The sequence below is a fragment of the Papio anubis genome, chromosome X (genome assembly GCF_008728515.1).
Source record: "Papio anubis isolate 15944 chromosome X, Panubis1.0, whole genome shotgun sequence".
NCBI classification, from domain to species: domain Eukaryota; kingdom Metazoa; phylum Chordata; class Mammalia; order Primates; family Cercopithecidae; genus Papio; species Papio anubis.
The window spans coordinates 26178126-26194272 of NC_044996.1; the positions used below are offsets into that span (position 1 = coordinate 26178126).

At 34.3% G+C, this 16147-nt stretch overlaps 1 pseudogene; it reads left to right on the forward strand.

Annotated features, from left to right (window-relative positions):
• Window positions 1–7733: 7733 nt before the first annotated feature.
• On the forward strand, window positions 7734–12300 carry LOC110742122 (annotated as a pseudogene).
• Window positions 12301–16147: the final 3847 nt, after the last annotated feature.

Genomic DNA, 16147 nt, shown 5'->3' on the forward strand with positions numbered 1-16147 from the left:
GACTTAAAGACAACTTTGCCAAACAGATTGAAGCATAAAAATAATATTAGTAGAGGCTATTTTATCATTCTTACCAGCATCATTCCTTGGTCCAAAGCCTATGACAGTTGTTGGTTATGAAACATCTTTTGAAGATGCAAAGGTACATTTTACTAACATTTTATTAAATGGTTCTGAAGATTTGGATCTTAGAAAGTAGGAAAGGTAGACTTGCTATGTCTCTGTACAATATTAAGCTTTATTTCAGTATCGTTTTAGACTAATTTATTATTTTATATCCTATTGTGTGGTTGTTGCTAAATCTACTGCTTTTAAGACAGGATTTGCCATGTAGTCTGAGATATCATTTATACAACACATAAGAATCGAAAACTGAAACGGAAATACTGGTTAGCTCAAAAAGAGGTTTCTTTATTAATGCAATTCAATGTCTTCTCATCACGTATTGGATGCTAAATGCTGTGAATGGCTTGATTTTGCATTTTATAATCAGAATTAAATATTGACTCTTTAAGATCAAAGAAAAACAATATTAAATTCTAGGTAAATAATCACATTGGTTGAACTGTAAATCCCTTGTGATTGTACTTTCATAGTACACAGTCAATATTCTTTTAGAAAATAGGTATCTTATTTGAATAATAAATAAGTGATATATCTTCAAATAAAATTATTTTTATTTCTCTTTTTTGCTTATTATAGTTTATCTGATGTTGATACTTTTGTCCTTTTTATATTTCTAAGGACATACATATTAGGAGGGTAAGACACTACATTAATACATGAAATTTTGTTGCCACACAGTACATATTTCTGGTGAATTGTGTTTTACGTGTAGTATTCAGTTAGGGGGTACACAATTACATTAGATTAATTCACTATTAATGTTTGAATTCAACAAAAGGGAGTAACACAGAAGTGTGGACAAACTGCAATGTTATCTCATCCTATGCATTCACTTTACTAAGTCTCTATTTAAATGGCATTTATGAAAAACTGCATGAAGAAAGTTAAATACAAAGATAATTCCTAGGGAAATGGTAATTTTCACATGAAGTGCAGTTACTTTGTACCTACAAATTCAAAGGAAAGAATGATGCTCAACCAAAGTATAACTTAATTTATCTCACCATTTTAGGAGGTATTGATAATTGTAGGAAAGAAAAAACAATACTAGATTCTTAGTAAATCACTGTCCCAGAAATAAACATAAAGACTGAAAAAGTTAAGTGGGGTTAGAAGTTGTTTTACTCCGTATTCTACCTTCTTTACTACATGAAAAGTTTCTAGATCAAGGGAAAATGACAGTTATTCTGGATGCATTTGAATGAATATATTTATAATATTTGGTTATCTATTTAGCTTTCATAATGATTTTTGAGAGTTTCTATTCTAAAGAAAAAGAATTACTTGCCAAAATAACTTGCCCTCATATAACATTTTCTCAGGACAGCTAAGCTCATCTTCAATGTGATCACATTGGTCTGTTCTCAGACTGTTGAGGAAGCTGAGGTAGAGATACAATTGACATTTTCAAACCTTTGCAGTACAGAACTTGGCTACCCAGGGGACTCATTCCTTTGAGAGTAATTATTTTATACACTGTTGGTTTATCTTTTGTTGTTATTTCTGCAGCACAGCTCTGTGAATACAAACCACCAAAATCTTTAGCTGTACTGCATTTTTACCCTTCTATGAGATCGAATGAATCTTTAGATGTTCCCTTCAACTTCTTAAAAATCACCATCAGTGCATATTTAATAAGAGGCTTATGGTATGATGAAATATAAAACACATTCTTGGTACAATTATTAAAACTATATAAGATAGCATCCTAAGTCTACAATGAGTGGACTAGTTAAATTTCCACCTTTTTATTGTAATTATTATTTGGCTTATCTATTTATTCACCAAATGTCAAGTACCTACAATATGTGGATGACATTGCAGTATATGTATTTTTAATTTACTAAGATGAATATGAGTGTTATTTCCCCAGAAACTGCCAGTGATGTTTTTTAATCTTCTACATTCATCATACATACGTGTCTAGATCAGTGCTCATCCAGACCCTTGTGCAGGTCTTCTGAGCTTTCTCATCATGCAGCTCTGATCAATCCGGTGTTTTTCTCCATGAATTATAGACATCCTGTGCGCTCTCAACTCCAAATTCTCTCTGCTCAAGTCATCAAGACTACTGGGGTCAAACTGAACTTTCCCTCTCTTCTCTGTGACCAGGAAATTCACTACAGGTAGGAAACTCGACAGTCATAGGATTACCTTTATTTGTTTCTGTTTTCACAGGGATTCCTGGCATCACTACCAATTAATTAAAGTTTGAAAACTTTTATTTAAAATGCATTGTCATTTTTCCAGTTGTTTGCAGTGGGAAAATGATACATATTATTCCTATAGCTTTATCATGCCAAAAAGAAGTAAAAAACTGTGGTTACATACCACTCTGTCTAACCTGTCCATTATAGATGTCTGTTATCATATTGAGGACTTTATGCCTCTATGTTATGATAGACATTAGGTTGTAATTTTCATTTTTCATAATTTCTTTCTCAGCTTATGGCGTCAGAGTTGTTTCCTTCCTAAAATATATTGAGAAGGTTTCCTGTCTATATATATTCACAGAGTATGTGTAAAATAAATATTATATCTTTTTATACATTGCTTAATACAATTCAGAGTAAAACTACCTGGATCTGGAGTTGTCTTTGTGGGAAGGGATGTGAATATAAACTTAATTTATGTTAATAAATATAAAGTATTTAGGATATTTATTTTTGAGATAATTGTACTATATTTACTTTTTGTAAGAATTTTTTTTTTACTTCAACCTAGTTGTTAGATTAATTGGCAAAAACCGTGTATATCATTTTCCAAAATTTCATTTAGACAGGAAGAATAAGCTCTAGTGATCTATTGCACAGCATGGGAACTATAGTTAATAATAATGATGTATTCTGTATTTCAAAATTGCTAAAATAGTACATTTTAAATGTTCTCACAACAGAGAAATGACAGCTATATGAGGTGATAGGTATGTTAATTAGCCCAATTTAATTATTGCACAAAGTACACACATATGTATATAACATCACATTGTACCTCATAAATATATGCTATTATTGTCAATTAAAATCAAAATTGAACTAAAAAGTATGCTATTCCTTTATTATTACTTTTTATAAATATTTTATTTTTTAAAACAAAAATGACCTTATTATATACAATTAATTTTATAACAAATTGTTTTGTTAAACACATCAAACAACAAACTTCAAATACTATTGATCTGCCATGTGATTTTTCCTATCTGTCCAATGCTCCTTTGGATGGCTAGACCTCCATTCAAGTCACTTCTGATGTTGGACACTGTAGTTGTTGTGTGTGTGTGTGTGTGTGTGTGTGCGTGCATAAATTAACAATCTATATTTTAAAAATAGTCTAGGTTTCAAGCAAACTTGTGAAGAAAGTGCAGAGAATACCTATATACTCCTTTCCCAGCAATACATTACCTGTCCCTTTGAAGTTCCATATAACTGTGATACATTTCTCATACTCAATGAACCAGCAATACCATATCATTATCAACCAAAGTTTCTAGTACACATTAGAGTTCAATCTTGGTCTTGTATATTCTATGCATTTTGACAAATGTGTGATGATATATAACCACCATTACAATATCATACAGAATACTTGCACTGTTTAAAAAAAAAAAAAAAAAAAAAAACCCTGTGCTCCACCTATTTATCCCTTCTTCCCCACCAAAACCCTTGTCAACAGATGACTTGTTAATATCTCCATAGTTTTGCCTTTTCTAGAATGCCATATAGTTGGAATCATATAGTACATACATTTTTAGATTGGCTTCTTTCACTTATTGTTATGCACTTGTTTGTTTTATGTCTTTTCATAGCTTGACAGCCCATTTTTTTCCTCTGAATAACATCTCATTGTCTGATTACCACAATTTATTTATTTATCCATTCAACTATTGAAGGACATCTTGGTTGCTTCCAAGTTTTAGCAATTATAAATTTGTATGAAAGTTTTTGGATGGGCATAAGTTTCAAATCATATGGAAAAAATAACAAGCAGAGGGACTGCTGGATCCTATGGTAAGAATACATTTAGTTTTGTAAGAAATTGCCAGTGTCTTCTAAAGTGGCTGTACCATCTGCATTCCCATCTGCAGTGAATGAATATTTCTGTTGCTCTATTTTCTCACTAGAATTTTGTGTTCTCTGTGCTTTAGATCTTTGCCATTCTTACAGGTATATAGTGCTACTTCATCACTGTTTTGTTTATATGCCTTTGTTATTACATTTAATGTTCATAGGAATTGCAATGAAGTAACCTTTTTCATTCCTGACATTGGTGGTTTGTATCTTCTCTCTCATGTCATTATCAGTTTTGCTAGATGTTTATAATTTTATTAACATTTTCAGAGAACAATTGTTTGTCTTTATATTTGTCCCAATTATTTATTTCCTGTTTTATTTGTTTTAGCTCATTCCTTCACTATTTCGTTCCAACTACAAACATTAAATTTCTTCTTTCTCAAGCATCATTAAATAGAAGTTTATATTTACTTATAATCTTTGTTTTATAAAATAATAATTTAGCATTTATATATTTCCTTTTAAGCTCTATTGTCACTGCATCTCAAAAAAATTGTGTATGTTATGTTTTCACTATACATGTGAAAATATTTTCTAATTGTTCTTTTGGGTTTTTTTAACTCCTATTTTCTCTCTATATTTTGATATTGAATATATATTTTGATATTGAATTCCAAATTAAATGTCAGAGAACATTCTCTATATGATTTCAGATTTTGGTAACTACTTTCCACCTGTTTTATATCTTAATATATGGTTCATTTTAGTAAACAGCTTCATGCTAATTTTTAAAGAAGGTGCAAAATATTGTGCAACCTCCTCCTATATCTAGTTACAAAATATTTTTCTCCCTTAAAGAAAATTGCACTAACATTAAGCCCTCACTTGCTGTATTAGCCCTTTTTCACAGTGATATAAAGTGATAACCTGAGACTGGGTAATTTATAAACAGAAGAGGTTTAATTGACTCACATTTCTGCATGGCTGGGGAGGCCTCAGGAAACTTACTATTACAGCAGAAGGCAAAGTGGAAGGAGGCACCTTCTTCACAAGGCAGCAGGAGAGAGAGAGAGTGCAGGGAAAACTATCACTTTTTTACCATCAGATCTCATGAAAACAGCATGAGGGAAACCACCGCCCAATCTGATAACCTTCCACCAGCTCCCTTCCTCAACATATGGGGTTATAATTTGAGATGAGATTTGGGTGGAGACCCAGAGCCAAACCATATCATTCTACCCCTGGTCCCTCCCGATCTCATGTTCTTTCCACATTTTAAAACCAATCATGCCTTCTCAATAGTCCCCCAAAGTCTTAACTCTTTCCAGGATTAACCCAAATGTCCAAATTCAAAGTTTCATTTGAGAGAACAAGTCCTTTTTACTTGAAAGCCTGTAAAAACAAACAAACAAACAAAAACCATGTTAGTTACGTCAAAGATAGAATAGGGGTACAGGCATTAAGTAAATGTTTTCATTCCAAATGTGAGAAATTGACCAAAACTAAGGGGTCGCAGTCCCTATGCAAGTTCAAAACCCAGCAGGGCACTCATTAAACCTTAAAGCTCCAAAATCTTCTTTGACTCCATGTCTAACATCCAGGTCATTCTGATGCAAGGTGTGGAGTCCCATTGCCTTGGGCAGGTTCACCCTGTGGCTCTGCAGGAACAGCCTCTTTAACTGCTTTAAATGGACTGGCATTAAATGCCTGTGTCTTTTCCATGCTTGTTGTGCAAGCTGTCCGTGGATGTACCTTTCTGGGATCCAGAGGATGGTGGCTCTCTTCTCACAGCTCAACTACGCAGTGTCACAGTAGGGAATCTGTTTTGGGGCTCTAACCTCACATTACCCTTCCATACTGCCCTAGCAGAAGTTCTCCATGAGGGCTCCACCCCTGCAGCAGACTTCTGCCTGGATATCCAGGAGTTTCCATATATCCTCTGAAATCTAGGTGAAGGTTCCCAAAGCTCAGCTTTGTCTTCTGTGCACCTGCAGGCCCACCAACACCATGTTGAAGCTGCCAAGGCTTGGGGCTTGCACACTATGAAGCAATGAGCCAAGTTGTACCTTTGCCCCTTTTAGCCATGGCTGAAGCTGGAGCAGCTAGGATGCAGGACACCATGTCCCTGGGCTACACAGAGTAACAAGGCCCTGGGCCTGGCACACAAAACCATTTTTCCCTCCTAGGCCTCTGGGCCTGTGATGGGAGGGGTTGCCATGAAGATCTCTGACATGCCCTGGAGACATTTTCCTCATTGTCTTGGTGATTAAAATTCGGCTCCTTGTTAATTATGCAAATTTCTGCAGCCAGCTTGAATTCATCCCCCGAAAATGGATTTTCCTTTTCTACCGCATGGTCAGTCTGCAAATTTTTCAAACCTTTATGCTCTGCTTCCCTTTTAAACATAAGTTCCCATTCCAAACCATCTCTTTGTGAATGCATATGACTGAATGCTGTTAGAATAAGCCAGGTCACCTCTTGAATGCTTTGCTGCTCAGAAATTTCTTCTGCCAGATACCCTAAATCATCTCTCTCAAGTTCAAAGTTTCACATATCTCTAGAGCAGGGGTAAAATGCCATCAGTCTCTTTGCTAAAGCACAGCAAGAGTGACCTTTGCTCCAGTTCTCAATATATTTATCATCTTCATCTGAGACCACCTCAACCTGGACTTCATTGTCTCTTTCTCTATCAGCATTTTGGTCAAAGTCATTCAGCAAGTCTCTAGGAAGTTCCAAACTTTCCAAAACCATCTTATCTTTTACTGAGCACTTCAAACTGTTCCAACTGCTGTTCATTACCCAGCCCAAAGTCACTTCCACATTTTCAGGTTATCTTTATATCAGTATCCCACTATCCCAGTACTAGTTTTCTGTATTAGTCTGTTTTCACACTGATATAAAGATACTACCTGTGTCTGGTAATTTATAAGGAAAAGAGGTTTAATTGGCTCACAGTTCCACATGGCTGGGGAGGTCTCGGGAAACTTAAAATTATGGTGGAAGGAAAAATGGAAGCAGGCACCTCTTCACAAGCCAGCAGAAAACAGAGTGCAGTAGAAATTGTCACTTTTTTTTCCATCAGATATCCTGATGCCTTCCTCAATATCATGAAAACAGCATGAGGGAAAATGCTCCCATGATCCAGTCACCTCCAATCAGATCCCTTCCTCGACACATGAGGATTACAATTTGAGATAAGATTTGGGTTGGGACACAGAGCCAAACCGTATCACATGCTAATCCCCTCTGCTGACAGAACCTGGCAAACACCAATTAGCTTTATATTTCTGTGAGTACAGACTCTTATTCTGAATATTTCATGGAATCATACAATATATAACCTTTTGTGTGTGGTTTCTGTTAGCATTTTCAAGGTTTATCCATCTTTCAGAAGTTATGTGTAAACTATATTTATGGCTTATTATTCATATATATATATATATATATATATATAAAACAGTTTGTTCATCCATTCATCCATTAATGGACATTTGTGTTTCCATCTGTTGGCTATTGTCAATAGGGCTGTTAATTAATATTTGTAAAATATTATTAGTTTGAGTAACTTCTTTTCATTTTGTGGGTATATACCTAGGAGTGGAATCATTAGGTCAAATACCAATTCTATGTTTAACTTTTTAAGGGCCTGCCAAAGTACTCTTTCGACAGCACTATGTTTTGAATGTCCTCTCCAAAACTCGTGTTGAAATTTAATTGCCATTTTGATGGTATTAAGATGGGGACCTTTAAGAGAGGACTTGGTTATGAGGGTAAAGCCCTCATGAGTAGATTAATGCTATTATCATGGAAATCGGTTTGTTATAGCCAGATTGGGCTCTTGACAAAAGGATTAATAGTGTCCCCATTTTTTCTCTCCCTATGCCTTCCACTATGTGGTGACCCTCACTAGGTGGTGGCGCTATGCTTTTAGCCTGCCCAGCCTCTAGAATTGTGAGCCAAATAAACATTTTTTTAAAATTACCTGGTCTGTGATATTTGTTATATCAGCAGAAAATGAATAAGATATGCAGTGACTGAACCATTTTATATTACCACCAGCAATAAATGAGGTCTCCAATTTCTCCACATCCTCAATAACGCTCGCTATTTCCTGTTGTTCTATAACAGCCATCTTAGTGATTGTGAAGTAATATCATTGTGTTTTTGATTTGCATTTCCCTTTTCACTAGTCATCAATGAAATGTAAGTCTAAACCATAATGAGATGCCACTTCACACCTACTATGATGCCTAGAATCAAAAATGTATTAATTAGCATTGGCAAACTTGTGGAGAACCTCACCCTAGAATAAAAAATGTATTAATTAGCATTGGCAAACATGTGGAGAACCTCACCAACTCTGCTGTTAGGAACTTAAATGTCTCAGACACTTTGAGAAAAAGACTAAAAATTCCAGAAATAATTATACTTAGAGTTACCATATATGACTCAGCTTTTCCACTTTTAGATATATAACCGGAAGAAATGAAGATATAAATTCACACACAAATATATATAAGATTGTTTCAAGCAGCATATTTTATAGTAGTCAAATAGTGAAAGAAATCCAAATGTCTATCAACTGATAGATGGATAAACAAAATGTGTTATATGCGAACATGGAACGAACCTTGAAAACGTTATGTAAAGCGAATGAAGCCAGTCACAAAATACCATATATTGTATCATTGCACTGTAAGAAATATGAAGAACTGGTAAATACATAGAGATGGAAAATACATTAGTGGTCATTTAAGGATCTGGAGGATGGTTTGAAGAGAGGGTGATAGCTAAAGAATATGAGGTTTCTTTTTAGTGATAAAAATATTTTGATTTACTTTTGTAATGTGCAGATATTAGCAAATATGCTAGAAAACATTGAGTTATATAATTGCAAAGGGGTAAATTGGTTGTTATGTAAAATTATCTCAATAAAATTGTTTTTGAAAATGTAAGAGAAAAAAATGTACATTCTAAGTGCCTGCTGGAACTGAGTTGCAGGTATCTCAAATCAGAAATTCACCTGTATCTAGTGCTTAGTTTTTCTCCTTCAAAATGAAATGTATTTTTGTCATTCCACAACAAGCAGTTCAGCAGAGCAGAAAGAGAAGGACTCTGGGACAAACCTATGGACTGGCAGCTTTACTTTGTTCTATAACTAGAGGCCTCTTCTTTGGAGTCACAGACTTATCAAAGCTCTCTATAGGTATGGTTTGCCTTCCTTGGTTTCCTATATGACAAATTAGGAAGTACTAGTTGCTCAAAGAGCCCTGCCCTCTCATGCTCACCAAGGACAATTGTGGCCTTGTCTGGATTGTTACACAGAGGGCAATCATCCCTGAAATCGTTTCAGCAGATCCTGGGTCTATAGAAAGGAGACAAGACTCAGGGATTGAGGATGGGATATTTTGGTGGATTGGAGGCTTCCAGCTAGCTGTGCCTGAGTGACAACTTGAGAATTTTGGAACCCTGTGGCCTTAAAACTTACAAAGGTGTCAGTTTTCTCATAAAGTAACCTAAGTGTTCTTTCTTTATTTTGGGGAAGTCCAGAAGAACATGCTACAGACATGTTTAATCCACATGTATTAGATGTGCCAGCTGTAATTTTTAACAATGGTTCAAGACTCTGCAAAGCCGGCCTGTCTGGAGAGATTTGTCGCCACCATGTCAACAACTCCATCTTGGGACATCCTAAATGCAACGTGCCTTCAGCAAGACCCAACCAGAAGAGGTACTTCAGGGGGCAAGAACCCTTGTACAAGTAGGAGGACTTATATCTGCACTACCTCAATGAGTGTGGGCTGGTACCAGGATGCGATGACATGGAGAAACTCTGGAAACATCTCTTTGAGTGAGAGCTCAGAAAAAATCCCAGTCAACAGCCTATACTCATGACTGAGCCCTCTTAGACCCCTAGAGAAATTTGAGAAAAGCTTGCAGAAATGATGTTTGAGAACTGCAATGTCCCTGCTTTCTACTTGTCTAACCATGCAGTGGCAGCACTCTGCCTATGCCTGTGTTACAGGCCTGATGGTGGATAGTGGAGATGGGGTCACTTGCACTGTCCACATCTATGAGAGTTACTCGCTGCCTCGTGCAGTCACCATGCTCTTTGTGGCAGGGAGGGACATCATAGAGCACCTCACCTGGCTCCTCTTTGCTAGTGGGTATACTTTTCCTTGCATACTCTGCAAGGCTTTGGTAAATAACATCAAAGGGAAGCTGTGCAACATCACCTTAGAGCCACATAAAAAGCTATGCAAGAGGTCGGAGACATCCTGAGAGAATACAAACTGCCAGATGGGAACATCATCCACATTGGGGACCAACTGTACCCAGTGCCCGAAGTTCTTTTTGCCCCGACCAGCTGGGAATCCACAGCCCGGGACTCTCAAAAATGGCCTCCAGCCGCATCATGAACTGTGACACTGACATCCAGAGAATGCTTTTGCAGAGATTGTACTGTCTGGGGGCACCACTCTCTTTTCTGGGCCAGAGGAAAGGCTTATGAAAGAACCGCTAGCTTCCAAAGGTACTCACATCTAAATTACGGCTTCTCCTGCTCAATGCTTCTTTTTCTGGATTGGTGTATCCATCATGACCTCTCTGAGCACTTTCAAACAAATGTGGGTTACCTCTGCAGATTTTAGTGATTATGGGACATCTGTGGTTCGGAGAAGATGCTTTTAAAGATCCTTGAGTTCAGGGAACAACTTGATGGGTGAGATCACAGAAGCACCAGTGGGAGGTGCCACTGTCCTTCAGGCTTTTTCAGGATGTTGAATAAAAGTGTTTTCACATTTTGTGTTTCCGTATATTTTTCTTTGCACATTGTTGTAAATATTGTACAAGTATCTACTTGAGTCCCTGCTAAATTCTTTTGGCTATATACCTGTAAGTGTATTTTATGGGTCATTTACTAATTCTTTTTTTAACTTTTTGAGGACTGCCAGAGTGCTTTTCCAGTACCCTCACTGCTTTACACTCCCATCATCAATGTAAGAGTCTGTTTTATCCTCCTTGCTGACAACACTGCTAGTTTTTTGCTTTTTGAATAATAGCCATTGGAAAGTGGTATCTCATTGTGATTTTTATTTGCATTACCATAATGGTTAGTGATGTCTAGCATTTTTATGTGCTTATTTACTATTTCTATATCTTCTTTGGAGAAATATTTAGTCAGTCCTTAGCCTATTTTTTAATTGGCTTGTGTGTAGTGTGGCCATCTAGTTTAGGAGTTCTTTATATAGTCCAGATATTACACTGCTATAATATATACGAGTTTTGTTCTCCTATTTATTGGTTTGGCTTTCTACTCTCTTGATATTATCATTTGATGCACAAAAATTTATTTTGATAAAGTCCAATTTATTTTTTTTCATATTCATTTGGTATCATACTTAAGAAACCATTACCAATTTCAAGGTCATGAAGATTTACTCCTAAGTTTTCTTCTGAGAATCTCATGGTGTCAGTTCTTACACTTAGGGTTTTTATTCATTTTGAGTTAATTGTTTTTTTATGCAGCATGAGATAATTTTCCAGCTTCATTCTTTTGTATATGACTATCCTGTTTTTCCAACACTGTTGAAGATACTGTTTTTTCCCATTGTATGGTCTTGACACCCTTGTTGAAAATCAATTGAACTTATATGTATAGGTTTATTTCTGAACTCTCAATTCTATTCCATCAATATATAAGCTTATCTTTATGCTACGACCACACTGATTTTATTACAGTTGCTTTAGAGTAAATTTTGTAATTAGGAAGTGTCAGTTCTCCAATTTTGTTCTGCATTTTCAAAATTAATTTGGTTATTTGGGGTTCCTTGAAATCCTTAAAATCCAATAGATTTGGATTTTAGCACAGGTTTCTCCATTTTTGTAACAAACACCATTAAAATTTTAATAAGGAATGTATTGAACTTGTATATCACGTTTTTAGTATTGTCATCTTAACAATGCCAACTATTCCAATATATGCATAAAGGATATATTTTGACATATATGGGTATCTTTGACATTTTTCAGCAATGTTTTCCAGTTTTCAGTGTACAAGTTTTGTTCCTTTTAAGTTCATTCCTAATTATGATTTTATTCTGTTGTAAGTTGAATTAATTCATTTTCTTTTCAGGCTGGTCTTTAGTAATGTATAGAAATACAACTGATATTTGCTTGTTGATTTCATAGCCTACAACCTGACTAAATTTGTTTACTAGCTCTAATGTTTCTGTGTATATGTTTATTCCTTAGAATTTTCTACATGTAAGTACATATCGTCTGTAAACAGAGATAATTTTGCTTCTCCCTTTCCAGCTTAGATGCATTTTTAAATCTTGTTCTTGCCAAGTTGATCTGGGTACAACTTTCAGTACTATACTTGAATAGGAACTGTGAAAGCAGCCATCCTTTTATTCTTCCTGATCTTAGGGTCAAATCTTGTAGTCTCTCTCTATTGAGTATGATGTTAACTGTACGTTTTTCATATGTGGTCTTTGTCATGTTGAGGATATTTCTTTATATGTCTAGTTAATAGATTGTTTACATTATAAAAAGGTTGTGGACTTTGCCAAAAGCTTTCTGTGCATCATTTGAGATTATGTTGTTTATGTTTTTTTAATGTGTCAACTTTTTCTTCATTCTGTTGGTGTGGTGTATTACTTTGATTGATCTACATATGCTAAACTGCTTTTGAATTCCTGGGATGAATCCCATTTTGTTGTAATGAATAGTCCTTTTAATGTGCTGCTGATTTAGGTTTGTTAATATTTTGTTGAGAGTTTTTACATATATATTCATAAACAATATTAATCTGTAATTTTCTTTTTTGTAGTGTCTTTGTTTAGCTTTGGTGTTATGAAAAATTTGGCCACATAGAATGAATTATTTTATATTTTGAAAGCTTTTGAGAAGAATTGGTATAATTCCTCTTTAAATGTTTGGTAAAATTCATGAGTGAAGCTACCTAGTCCTGTTCTTTTCTTTATTGGGAGGTTTTTGAATAGTGATACATTCTCTTTAGTGGTTTTCAGTACAGTAAGATGGTTATCCAATTTGTTCCTGTACAGTTATTTATAGCATTCTCTTATGATCCTTTTCATTTCTGTAGATAGTGGCATCCCTCTTTCATTTTGTTGTTAACAATTGGAGTCTTCCTAAAATCTTATCAATTTTGTAGATATTTTCAATGAACACAGTTTTAGTTTCTTTGATTTATTCTATTGTCTACTTCATATTTTTATTTGTCTCTGCTCTAATATTTATTATTCCCTTCCTGCTGATATATTTAGGTTTATTTTAACCTGTTTTTAGTTCCTTAAGGTTTACGCTTAAGTTATTGATTAGTAATCTTGCTTCTTTGTAATTTAGATGTGTATAGTTATATATTTCCCTCTGAAAAGTGCTATGTCTGCATCCCATAAGTTTTGTTGTGTTTTTATTTTCATTCTTCTCAATATATTTTAAAAATCTCTTAATTTCTTCTTTGACTCTTCATTGTTCAATATTGTTGCTTAATTTCCAAATATCTATGGGTTTTCAAGTTTTCCTTTGGTTATTTATTTCCATTTTTATTTTTCTGATTAGAAAATATCACTTATAATATTTCAGTCTTTTTATATGTATTAAGACTTGTTTTGTGGCCCAGCATATATGCTATCCTGGAGAATTTTCCAGATGTACTAAAGAAGAATTTATAACTTGCTGTTGTTGTGTGTAGTGTTCTGTATATATCCATTAGTTCTCATTCATTTATGTGTTGTTCCAGTCTTACCGCTCATTCATTTTGTTTGGTTTTTCTGTCCATTATTGAAAGTGCAGTATTGAAGTCTCTACTTAATATTGTAGAACTGTTTCTAGCTTCAGTTCTGCTCATTTTTTTTTCTTTTAAACTATTTTTTATTTGTAACCAAATGATTTCATACAATGCTTCTAAACAGTGACATTAAAAAATTTCATTACATATAAATAAGACTATAAATTTGATCAAAATTACTAGAATAAATTGTCTACTTCTACAGTGTTCTCATATCAAACAGAGTTGATGAACAGTATATAAATTCTCAAAGTCCAGTATTTAAAAACTCAAGTATTTGACTAACTTTAATAAAGTTTGTTAATGAAAATAAATGTATCTCCAGCCCATATATTAAGAGAATTATTATTCTCAATAACTTTTCTAGAAAAATAAGTTTGGTATTTTATTCTCCTATTTTTACAATTCTGAGTATGAAATTTTAACCTTTAAAATATAGTCAGGCATTTCTATCTTTCTCTCAACATGACACCAATAGAAACACAAGTTGCTAGAGAGGAACTAATGTGATAATCCAGTGATTTTAGTCACAGTGAATTACAGGAGGAGGTACCCATGTCGCTGCAATTTTAATATGCAATTTATTTTTCCTTCCCTAATGTGGATAACTAACGGAGCAAGAGTAGGGTAGTGAGTCTGATGACCATTTTCTTGGTACATTCATTTTTTTCTGGACAAAAGAACACCATATTGGAAAAGGAAAGAATATCAATTCAAAAATCTGATATGCAGAACTAGGGGTTGCATTCACCAAAATTGGGTTTTACTTGCTTACATTTTTTTCATGTGAAGAAGAGGATGCTTAATGATAATCAGAGGTAGCCATGTCGAAAGGCCCTAGAACTTTTCTTTCAGATCTGATGCTTGTTCTCAACTACATTTTCAAAGCTGGCAACAATTAGTGCATTGTTATTTTTCTCCATACTGACAGCACACCTCTCATAGGTCCACCTAGAAAGTTAGCACCTTAGACAATCACAGATTGCTATATAAGATAAAGCTGTTCTGATGGGCCTTCAGGATACCTGGATCAACTTTTTGACACTTATTGACAGGCATACATATGTAGATCTGTACTTCTGAGAGATTTCAGGACAAAAAAATTATTTATATTTTTCTTGAAATATTAGAGTCAGTTTCTCAGCAAACCTCTCAATTGTCTGTTTTCGTGATCATGGTATCTCCCCTGCCAGGTAAGTATCAACTGTCTGTTTTCAACTTACCGTGTTTTCAAACAAGCCATGTGAAAAAAATACAACAGTATTGGTAGGAAAGATGAGGAATGAAAACATGGTAAGTCCATGTTAGAACTACAGATTCTGTGGCCCTAACTATCTCCAAGCTATAAACCAAAGGCACAGCCTCAGTGAACCCAGACACAATGGCTAGAAGACCAATTCTATCAATTTTTCCCCATATACTTTTGAGCTATATTGGTTGTGAGTATATATTTATAATAATTGTTATATATTCTTAATGAATTGAGCCTTTTATCAATGTGATATGTTCTTAATCTCTTGGTAAGTATTTGTACACTGTTGAAATAAATCTTTTCTGACTTAAAATCTCTTTTGTCTGATATTAGCATAGTCACTCTCTTTAGGTTACTACTTATGTAAAACGTCTTTTTCACCTCTTTAGTTTTAATTTTTTGTGTCTTTGTAGGTAAAGAGAGTGTCTTTTAGGCAGTGTATATGTGTAATGTTTTTATCTATTCTGTCCATATTATTTTTAATTGAAGAGTTTAATTCATATTTATTTAAAACAATTACTGATTAGGAAAACACTTATGTCATTTAGCTACTTGTTGTCTGCATGTCTTATTTATACCTTATTTTTCAATTTTTCCATTATCTTTTTTATATTTGTTTTATTTTTTATAGTGTACAATTTTCATTCCCTTCTTTTTTCCATTTCTTTATATTTTCAGTTATTTTCTTAGTGGTTTCCTTGGCAACTGCAATTAACATCTTAATCTTATACAATAAACTTAACGAGCTTGAATAATAATGCTGTTTCAATAGTACACAAACACTTTATTTCTATACATGTTTGTCCTCCATTGTTATTGTCACAGATGACATTTTTATACATTGTGTATACATTAACATTGATTAATAATGATTGTTTTACGCACTTAACTTTTAATTGTATAGGAAGAAAGAGGAGTTAAAAGTCAAATGTGCAATAATTCTGG